We start from the raw sequence: 10,310 nt of genomic DNA on the forward strand, positions 1-10,310 counted from the left end.
AAAATCAGCCAGGTGTGGTGGTGGACACCTGTAATCCCAGCTACTTGAGAAGCTAAGGCAGGAGAGTCACTTGAACCCGAGAGGCAGAGTTTGCAGTGAGCTGAGATTGCACCACTGCACTAAACTTTGTCTCAAAAAGACAAACAAACACTTTTTGCAAAACAGATCTTCTTTGTGATTCCTTTTTTCATCCATCACATGCAGAAATACATGGGAAAATCACCCATGTCAATTCAATGGACTTTATTATGAACAGTATGCATTACATATCACTACATCTCTTTTAAGTCTATAAGCTTTATTGACACTTGTACCTGAGGGATATTATAGGCTGGCTCAATATGTTTTACATTGGATTACCTATAAGAAATTAATCTAGCTTAATCACATAAATATTCATCTGTAATTTTTCTCTCTTCTTTGGAATTAAAATAAGTTATTAAGTTATATCAGAAACTGAACTAAAAATTATCAAAAGGTTGCAACTAAGACCAAAGATTATCAACCACACCAAAAATCTAAGTGCACTTACAGTATAAACAAGCGCTCTTCACAGTGAAAGAATTATTTCTATGTGTACTCATGTTCATTATAGATATACTTCATTAGAGCAAAGTTGAGGTCTACTATAATAAATTGTTACCTGTGTAAATACAGCCTTTGAATTAAGAGTCAAAGAAGTAGGCAGATCCGAATGTGTACTCAGGTAGGATTCAGTCCTGGTGTATCAGGTAGGGTCCCTGCAGGAAGCAGATGGCATATATAGAAGGGTTAAGTAAAGACAGTTAAATGAGGAAGCTATTCACAGAGAAAGATGGATGGAGTCAGGGGAACCCAACCAGAAGCTGGAGGGGAAGGGAGCTAGGTGTGGAAGACTGTACTGTTTGTTCTCAATTGACCCATTCCTCCCAGCCAATGTCATGTGCTCTTGTAGGCAGAATATACTTCCTTGCCCCTTTGACCTTGAGCTTGGCCATAACTTACTTTGGTCAATGTAATGCAAGAAGATGTGACAAACACCACTTTTTTTTTTCTTTTTCTTTTTCTTTTTTTTTTTGAGACAGAGTTTCACACTTGTTGCCCAGGCTGGAATGCAATGGTGTGATCTTGGTTCACTGCAACCTCTGCCTCCCAGGTTCAGGCGATTCTCCTACCTCAGCCTCCCAAGTAGCTGGGATTACAGGCATGTACCACCACGCCTGGTTATTTTTTTTCTTATTTTTTTTTAGTAGAGCCGGGGTTTCTCCATGTTGGTCAGGATGGTCTCAAACTCCTGACCTCAGGTGATCTGCCCGCCTTGGCTTCCCAAAGTGCTGGGATTATAGGCGTGAACTGCCATGTCCAGCCAACACCACTTCTAAGCAGAAGCTTGAAATGCATTGGTGTGGCTGGCATGTACTTGAGTGCTCTTGGCCTTTAGAAGAGCAGGTGCTAGATAGGATCTGGCTCCAGGTATGGGAAGAGTGAATGGAACTGAGCCAAGACTAGTCTGTTAAAACTCAGCAAACACAAAGCTGATGCACAGCCTATATGGCTTATGAACAATAACTAAATGTTTGCTGCAGGAGCAAAAGCTGACCAGACAAACCAGATGGTGCAGCCTGCAGGGACCAGCCTCCATGACACACAGCAGGGCAAAGAGGAGCCGAGAATGGATGTAGGGACAAACAGAGAAGAGCCACACAGGAGAGGATGGAAGGAGAAACGCAGGGAGATTCATTTCCACGAAGGGCTAAGGACAAGAGACTTCAGGCTGTGTGGAAGAGGCAAACACCACAAGCTGAATGAGGGGAGGGGAGTAAAGAGAGGGTTCCAAACAGAGACAGCATCATGCTGACACTCGAATTTGTCTCCTAACCAGATTTTTCACTGGATCCATATTCTGGTACCATAAGGAAGGGGGAAACAACAAGAAATCACATGAAGGACTCAGAAATACCCTGGGACATTGCCAAGCCGGGGCAACGTCGTCCCCTTCCAGCAAACCACACATACAAGACCACCCTCAGCTTTGACTTGTGAGGGCTTGCAGTATACCTGGGGTAGTGCCCAAGGGGGTGGGCAGAACATTGGTGCCCTGCTTGTTACCGTGGTGCCCCCAGAAGGCCCATCCTTACGGGCCTGACGATATTTCTCAACCCCACTGTGAATTATTAAAGTCAGGAACCTACCCTCACACTCTGCAGATATCTATAGCACATACTTTAATAAATATGCACCAGTAAATACCCACAGCTGTGCATGTGTGTGCAAATGACTCCTCCCCCAAGAGATGCAATAAATACATGAAACTGTATAGGAATAGAGGGGATGGGAATAGAGGGTGACTGGGGCCTTTTCTAGGCAAAGTCATTTACACATCATCTTGTTAGAGTCTTGGCACAGTTTATGTTGGAGAGTGGCAAGAAAATGGATTTTCTCATTTGTCTTGGTGGCAGTCAGACCTCATCTTTGTTCGTCCTTTGAGATAAAATATTACCGAGAAATCTGATTTTCTAATATTTTAAATTAGGATCCTATATGGGAGAAGTGCAGAGTCTTAAACAGGAGGACCTAGACTAACACACAGAGTAAGGAAAGGCTTTGCTGGAGAAGAAATATACAGATAGATAGGTAGGTACGTAGATAGATAGAAAGACAGAGAGATAGATAGGTGAGATAAATAGATATGGATGATAGATAGAAAAGCAGAGAAAGTGAGAGAGAGAGAGAGAGAGAGGTGGTCTCGTTCTATTGCCCAGGCTGCAGTGGAGTGGTGCAATCACAGCTAACTGCAGCTTTGAATTCCTAGATTCAGGCAATCCTCTGGCCTTGGCCTCCTGAGTAGCTGGGACTACAGGTACATGTAACCACACCTGGCTAATTTTCTTTTTTTAGAGATAGGATCTTGCTATGTTGCCCAGACTGGTCTCAAACTCCTGCCCTCAAGTGATCCTGCTGCCTGGGCACTGGAATCCTGTTCCTAAAGTGCTGGAATTACAGGCATGAGCCACCACGCTCAGCCAGGAGAAGCAATAGCAAAGGTAAGATTTAACAAGCTGACACAGGCCAACAAGGCATGGGAAAAGCATTCTAGGCAGGAGGGAACAAGTATATGTAGTTCCTGAGAGAAGACGGAGAAAGGTTCCCAGCCTCAGAGGGTAAAGGGACTCAGGAAAAACGACCTGTGAGGCCATTTCATCATATCACACCTGGACTGCACCCACCAAGAGGTGACGGGGAAAGTAGGCACTGCCTTCACAATCAGAGATTCGTGCAGAACCTGATGGCGCAGTCTGAACTTTAAAAACAAATGCAGCCCGGGTCCCATTCCCAGCAACATTGATTTGATTCATTGTTCTGGGATGGGGCCTGGGCTTTGGGATTTTTTAAAAGCTCTTCAAGCACTTTCAATGTGCAGCTGACATTAAGAACGGCTGATCTAAAGCCGTGGTTCTCAGATGGGCACAGTGGCTCACACCTGTAATCCCAGCACTTTGGGAGGCCAAGGCGAGTGGATCAGTTGAGCCCAAGAGTTCAAGACCAGCCTCGCCAACATGGCAAAACCCCGTCTCTACTAAAAATACAAAAATTAGCCAGGTGCGGTGGTACAGGCCTGTAGTTCCAGCTACTCAGGAGGTGAGGTTGCAGTGAGCCGAGATCGTGCCACTGCCTGGACAACAGAGCGAGACTGTCTCAAAAAAAAAATAAATAAATAAAGCTGCAGTTCTCAAACTTCAGCATGAATCAGTAGCACCTGGAGGGCTTGTTAAAATATGAATGGTGGGGACCCACTCCCAGAATTCCTCATTCAGGAGGTCTGAGGTGGGACTCAATAATGTGTAGTTCTAACAATTTCTCAGGTGCTGCTAAAGCTACTGAGCCCAGGACCACACTGTGAGAACCACTAAAAGAAGCGAGGCAGGAGATGTTTGAAAAAGATATAGCTGTAGGAGCCAGGGGATGGGGCCTACAGGTAGATAAAAAGTGGTAATTCTGGGAAATTTGCAGGAGTACAGTAAGCAGGGCGGGAGCAGGAAAGAATTCAATATGGCACTAGAGGTTAGGCATCCCTGGAGTGTGTATACCCTAGCAACTGGAAGCCATTCTTGGTAGGGCAAGGTGGCCCATGTCTGTAATCCCAGTGCTTTGGGAGGCTGAGGTGGGAGGATTGCTGGAGCCCAGGAGTTTGAGGCTGCAGTGAGTTATGACTGTACCACTGCCCTCCAGTTTCAGCGACAGGAAGGAAGGAAAGAAGGGAGGAAGAGGAAGGGAAGACAGGAGGGGTGGGTCATTTTTGTCAGAAGTCCAAGCAAGTAGCCAGGAACAGAGATACCCATCTGAAAGAAGATCCATCCTTGGGTTGTGTTCCCATCCCTGGAAGCCAAAGACAAGCCTGTCCCTGAGAGACAAGGACACAGAGAACCCAACATGGATCCAGTCATTGGTCATGGGGCAGAAGAAGGGGACAAGGCATCAGGAAGAAGGAAAGGCAGAGTTGGTAGAACCCCACTGGCAGGCAGATGTTGGGGCCAGCAGGGCAGGAGCCGTGAAATTTGGAGTCCCCAACACTCACTGAGGAGAAGTCCAATCCCCATCCACTGAGACTTTGATTAGGGGCTCAGGAGTTGGCATAATTAACCCATCTGCCCCTCCACTTCCAGTCTAGGTGGTCTTGTTTTGATTTAATAACATTGCTGGAGGAGAGGATGCAAAGGGGGCAATGTGGAGGTGAAAGCGATGCAGTGGGAGGAAATCTGGAAAGAGTAAGTGTGTGGGGCAGAATGCTAATAGAGCCCAAAGATGCTCACTCCCTGGTGTACATACCCCATATAATCCCCTCCACTTGGGTGTGGGCAGGACCCGTGAACCTTATAAGATGCCATTCCCATCATTAGGGGACTGATGGTTGCCTTGGAGTCAACCACACAGGAGATTATTCTAGGTGAGTCTGACCTAATCAGGTGAGCCCTTAAAAAACACAGACTCTTCCATTGACCTCAGAGATGAAGCAAATAGCCATGATGTGAACTGCCTGTGGAAAGGAACAGCCTCTAAGAGTGGAGGGGCCGCAGCCCTACAACCACAAAAAACTGAATTCTGCCATAATTCGATGAGCTGGAAAAAGAACTCCAAGCCTTGGCTGGGATCTCAGACCCAACTGACACTTTGATTTCAGCCTCATAAACCCTGAGCAGAGGATCCGGTTGTGCTGTGCCCAGACTTCTGACCAAGGAAAAGTATAAGATAGTAAATGTATGAAGCTTCTAAGTTCATATGTAATATATCATAGTCATATGTACTCAATTTATTATTTGTTATAAGGAATTGGCTCATGTGATTATAGAGGCCGAGAAATCCCAACACTTGCAGTTGGCAAGATGGAGACCCAGGAGAGCCAACAGTGTAAGTTCCAGGTGAGTTCAAAGTTCTGCGAACCAGGAGAATCAATGGTGTAAGTTCCAGTTGGAAAGTCGGCAGGCTGCTGATGCCTCAGCTCAATTCCAAAGGCAGGAAAACTGATGGCAGCTCAAGCAGTCAGGCTGCAGGAGCTCCCTCTTACTCAACTTCTGTGTTCTGTTTAAGACTTCAGCTGATTGGACAAGGCCCACCTGGACTGGGAGGGCACTCTGCTCCACTCAGTGTACAATGCAAATGTGAATCTCACCCAAGATCACCCTCACACACACACCCAGAACGTCTGACCAAATGTCTGGGCACCCCACGGCCGAGTCAAGTAGACAAATAATATTAACCATCACACCAGTCCACCAAGGGAAAACATCCTCAGTCTGTCACCATTTTAATGTATTTTTGCAAACTTTTAAAAATTGCTAGCAAGTGGAAGGTGGACGCACCCTGTCTGACTACAATATCCAGAAAGAGTCCAGTCTGCCTTTGTCCTGTGCTTGAGGGGCGGTATCTAAGTTTCCTCTTTCTTTAAAGCGGTTGACAAATCTCATTGCACTTTTTTTTTTCAATAAAGTTGTGGCATCCCTCCACCCCCCGCCCCAACAAAAAATTGCTAGCATGAAAAGAAGAGTTTGGTCTTTTGTAGTTTTGGGGGTTTTGTTTGTTTGTTTGTTTGTTTGTTTGAGACAGGATCTCACTCTGTCACCTAGGCTGGAGTGCAGTGGTACAATCACAGCTTACTGCAGCCTCAACCTCCTGGGCTCAAGTGATTCTCCCACCTCAGTCTCCTGAGTAACTGGAACCACAGGCATGTACCACCTCCTGGCTAATTTTTGTATTTTTTGCAGGTGGAGTTTACACCAAGTTGCCCAGGCTGATCTTGAATTCCTAGTCTCAAGGGATCCTCCCACCTCAGCCTCCCAAAGTGCTGGGATTACAGGCATGAGCCACGGTGCCCTGCCTGGGGGGTGGATCTTGGGTGAGACACATTTGCACTGTAGACTGAGTGAAGCAGACTGCCCTCCCCCGTGTGAGGAGGCCTCGTCCAATCAGTTGAAGGTTACTGAAGGCCAGATACTCCTGGCCTCAAGCCATCCACCCACCTCCACCTCCCAAAGTGCTGGGATTACAGGCATGAGCTACCACACACGGACACTTTGTAGTTATTTGTGTGACTTCAGTGAAGTGGGGATTCGCCAAAGAGAACTCAGTGTCCTGGAGGAAGGCCTTTAATATTACTTTCTAGCATAATGAGGTGGCTGTTTTATTTTAAGAGTGATGAAGTTCACTGCAAGTTTTTCAGGTACCTAAATTCCAACCCCAGACTTCTGGGGCTCCCTGCACTCCCTGAGATCAGGGAAGCACAGTAGCTCTTTATTCCCAGGAAGGGCAGGGTCCCTGCTCTGAGCGCTCCCAGCCTCCTCTGCCCACCTGTGACAGCACTCATTAAAGTCTCACGTAGGGTGGGCTTATGTCCTTCCATTAAAGTCTCATGTAGGGTGGGCTTATGTTCTTCATGCTTTTCCAGGGCAGGAATCATGTCTTCAGTGTTCTGGATTTTCCCGAGCACTTAGCAATGGGCACTTACAATCCTCCAATATTGGTTAAGTGCATGCACTATTAATAGCATTCCAGGCCAGATGGGGTGGCTCACACCTGTAATCCCAGCACTCTGGGAGGCCGAGGCGGGGAGACCACTTAAGATCAGGAGTTTGAGACCAGCCTCACCAACATGGTGAAACCATCTCTACAAAAAATACAAAAATTAGCTGGGCATGGTGGCAGGCACCTGTAGTCCCAGCTACTTGGGAGGCAGAGGCAGAAGAATCACTTGCACCCAGGAGGCAGAGGTTGCAGTGAGCTGAGATCATGCCATTGCACTCCCCGCGATCACACCATTACACTCCAGCCTGGTGACAAAGCAAGATTCTGTCAAGAAAGAACGAAAGAGAGAGAGAGAGAGAGAGAGAGAGAGAGAGAGACAGACAGACAGACAGACAAGCAGATACTTGGGTCTCCCTCAGACCTGCTGAATCATAAGCTCAACGGTTGGGGCCCAGCCATCTGGGTTCCATAACCCCTCCAAAAGGTTCTGATGTGTGTGCAAGTCAGAGAGTCACTGCTCTAGCCTGATGGTTTGTATTTTGGGGCAATCAGCCCCTTCATAATTCTCAGATCTCCTCCCCCTGATTTTTTGGTAGTTGTTTTTATTTCCTATCTGCACTGAATTCTGCAAAGTCATGTAAGTAATACTGTGCCTGCTCACATTCGTACTAATTGAGATCCATGTTTCAGTAAATCATCATAGCTTCAGTGTGTTAAGCAGATACTGTATACCAAGTCTCGTGTTGAATACAGAAATTATCTTGGCCTCAAATCCACCCTGTGAGAGGGTTAATGCTAGCCCTACTTCTCAGAGGCAGAATCTAGAACACAGCTGTTTAAGTAACGTGTATGTTTCCATAGGAGGTCATGCTGCCCTCACAATTCAAAATCACCCTCACACACACACCCAGAACGTCTGACCAAATGTCTGGGCACCCCATGGCCGAGTCAAGTAGACAAATAATATTAACCATCACACCAGTCCACCAAGGGAAAACATCCTCAGTCTGTCACCATTTTAATATATTTTTGCAAACTTTTAAAAATTGCTAGCAAGTGGAAGACGGACACACCCTGTCTGACTACAACATCCAGAAAGAGTCCAGTCTGCCTTTGGTCCTGTGCTTGAGGGGAGGTATCTAAGTTTCCTCTTTCTTTTAAGCTGTTGACAAATCTCACTGCACTTTTTTTTCAATAAAGTTGTGGCATCCCTCCACCCCCCGCCCCAACAAAAAATTGCTAGCATGAAAAGAACAGTTAGGACACGTTCCCTTTGTAGTTTTTTGGGGGTTGTTTGGTTTTTGTTTTTTTGAAACAGGATCTCACTCTCTCACCCAGGCTGGAGTGTCTTGCTTCAAAGTTGGTGTTTGTGACCCCAGACTAAATAGTCTTGAAACCTTAGACTCTATCTTACAATAGGCACCAGTCTTTTAGGGCATCCAAGTATTTTGCAACAAAAAGCAGCTTGATGGAGCGAGCACAAAGTGCCACCAGTCAAGGTTGGAAGAGCAACAAATGAGTTCTTCTTGCTGAATTGTTTAACCACAAATGTGTTTGTCCTGCAAGTTTATTTGCAGAGCGTACTCTTTTGTTCTGGGGGAAGACCCACGCCTCTTTAAGGAACAGAGCAGACCCTGCCAAGAACACTTCAAGGCCTTCCTTATCAGTGTCAATCTGGCACCCTGTGAAAGCTGCGGGGCCTTTCTACTGGGCTCCAAGCTCCCCGCTCCATCCAGCTGGTCCTGGAATCAGCTTTCTCCGTCTGCCTTCATGTCACCCTCTCCCACCTGAACCCTCTCCCTAGAGCCTTCCAAGCCGAACCTTCTCTCCCACTCTAGCCCCCAAAGCATTTCAGGCACCCATTGACTGTCTTTCTGACATTGAATGTGGCACCAGGATCATGTTTGGGGGTCCCTAAGCAAACTCGGATACACACATGGGCCATTCTGCCTCCTGCCTCCTGATCCTTACTGATAGACATCGTCACCTAATGCCTGAGCACCATGAGAATTGAGGGAAAGAGGAAGAACTACATCTTCCTCCCCATCAGAGGTCTCCACCCAGGACAGATCGATTCCTTCAGAGCCTGAAAACATTTCCATTTGTAGAATGCCCCTAATAAAATAGAGAAGTAAAGCTATAAATCCTTACCGTATTATTTTCAGAACAAGGAGGATGGTTACAGATGGATGGGAGATGGGTAGCGATGGATGTAATCAGTTGATGGATAGTAAGAATAGGTCCTGTAGAAATAAAACATTTGTTTATTAATTACTGTATTAAGTCTATTTAGACTGCTATGACAAAGTAGCATAGACGGGGTGGCTTAAACAACATCGATTTATTATCCTATAGTCTTGGACGCTGGAAGTCCAAGATCAAGGTGTGGACAGGGCTGGTTCCTCCTAGGGCCTCTCCTTGGCCTATAGATGCTGTCTTCTCTGTGTCCTCACGTGGTCGTCCCTCTATGTGTGTCTGTGTCCTCATCTACTCTTCTTTTAAGAATTTTAGTCGTATTGGTTTAGGCCCCACCCTAGTAATTTCATTTTACCTTAATTGCCTCTTTGGAGATCCTATTTCCAAACACATTTGAATTCTGAAGTACCGGGACTTAGGGCTTCAACATATGTATTGTGAGGGGAGCATAATTCAGTCGTAACACTTGCCCATTGCTGAGTAACAAACTGCACAAATGCAGTGGCTTCAAACAACACACATTTATTATCTCAGAATCTCCATGTTGGGAATTTGAGCTCAGCTTAACTGTGCCTTCTGCTCAGGGTTTCACAAGGCTGCAGTCAACGTGTCAGCAGGACTGCATTCTCATCTAGAGGCTTGGATGGAAAAGAATTCACCCGCAAGATCCCTCAGGCTGGGTGTGGTATCTCATGCCTGCAATCCCAACACTTTGGGAGGTGGAAGCAGGAGAATCCCTTGATCCTATGAGTTTCAGACCAGCCTGGGCGACATAGTGAGACCCTATCTCTACAAAAAAATTAAAATTTTGAAAAATGAGCCAGGTATGGTGATGTACACCCGTAGTCCAAGCTACTGAGGAGGCTAAGGTGGGAGAATCACTTGAGCCCTGGAGGTCAAGACTGCAGTAAGCTGTGATTACGCCACTGCACTCCAGCTTGGATGGCAGAGTGAGACCCTGTCTCAAAAAACAATGGTTGCATGACTCAGGGCACTGGGTTCTTGCTGGCTTCTGGCTGAGGGGCAGTCCTGGGGGTCTGTCCTTGGTTCCTTGCCACATGGCTGCTTGCCTCTTCAAGAGTGAGCATCAGGGAACCTCATCATGGGAGTGACATCCC

The sequence above is a fragment of the Cebus imitator genome, unplaced genomic scaffold (assembly GCF_001604975.1).
Source record: "Cebus imitator isolate Cc_AM_T3 unplaced genomic scaffold, Cebus_imitator-1.0 Scaffold426, whole genome shotgun sequence".
NCBI lineage: Eukaryota > Metazoa > Chordata > Mammalia > Primates > Cebidae > Cebus > Cebus imitator.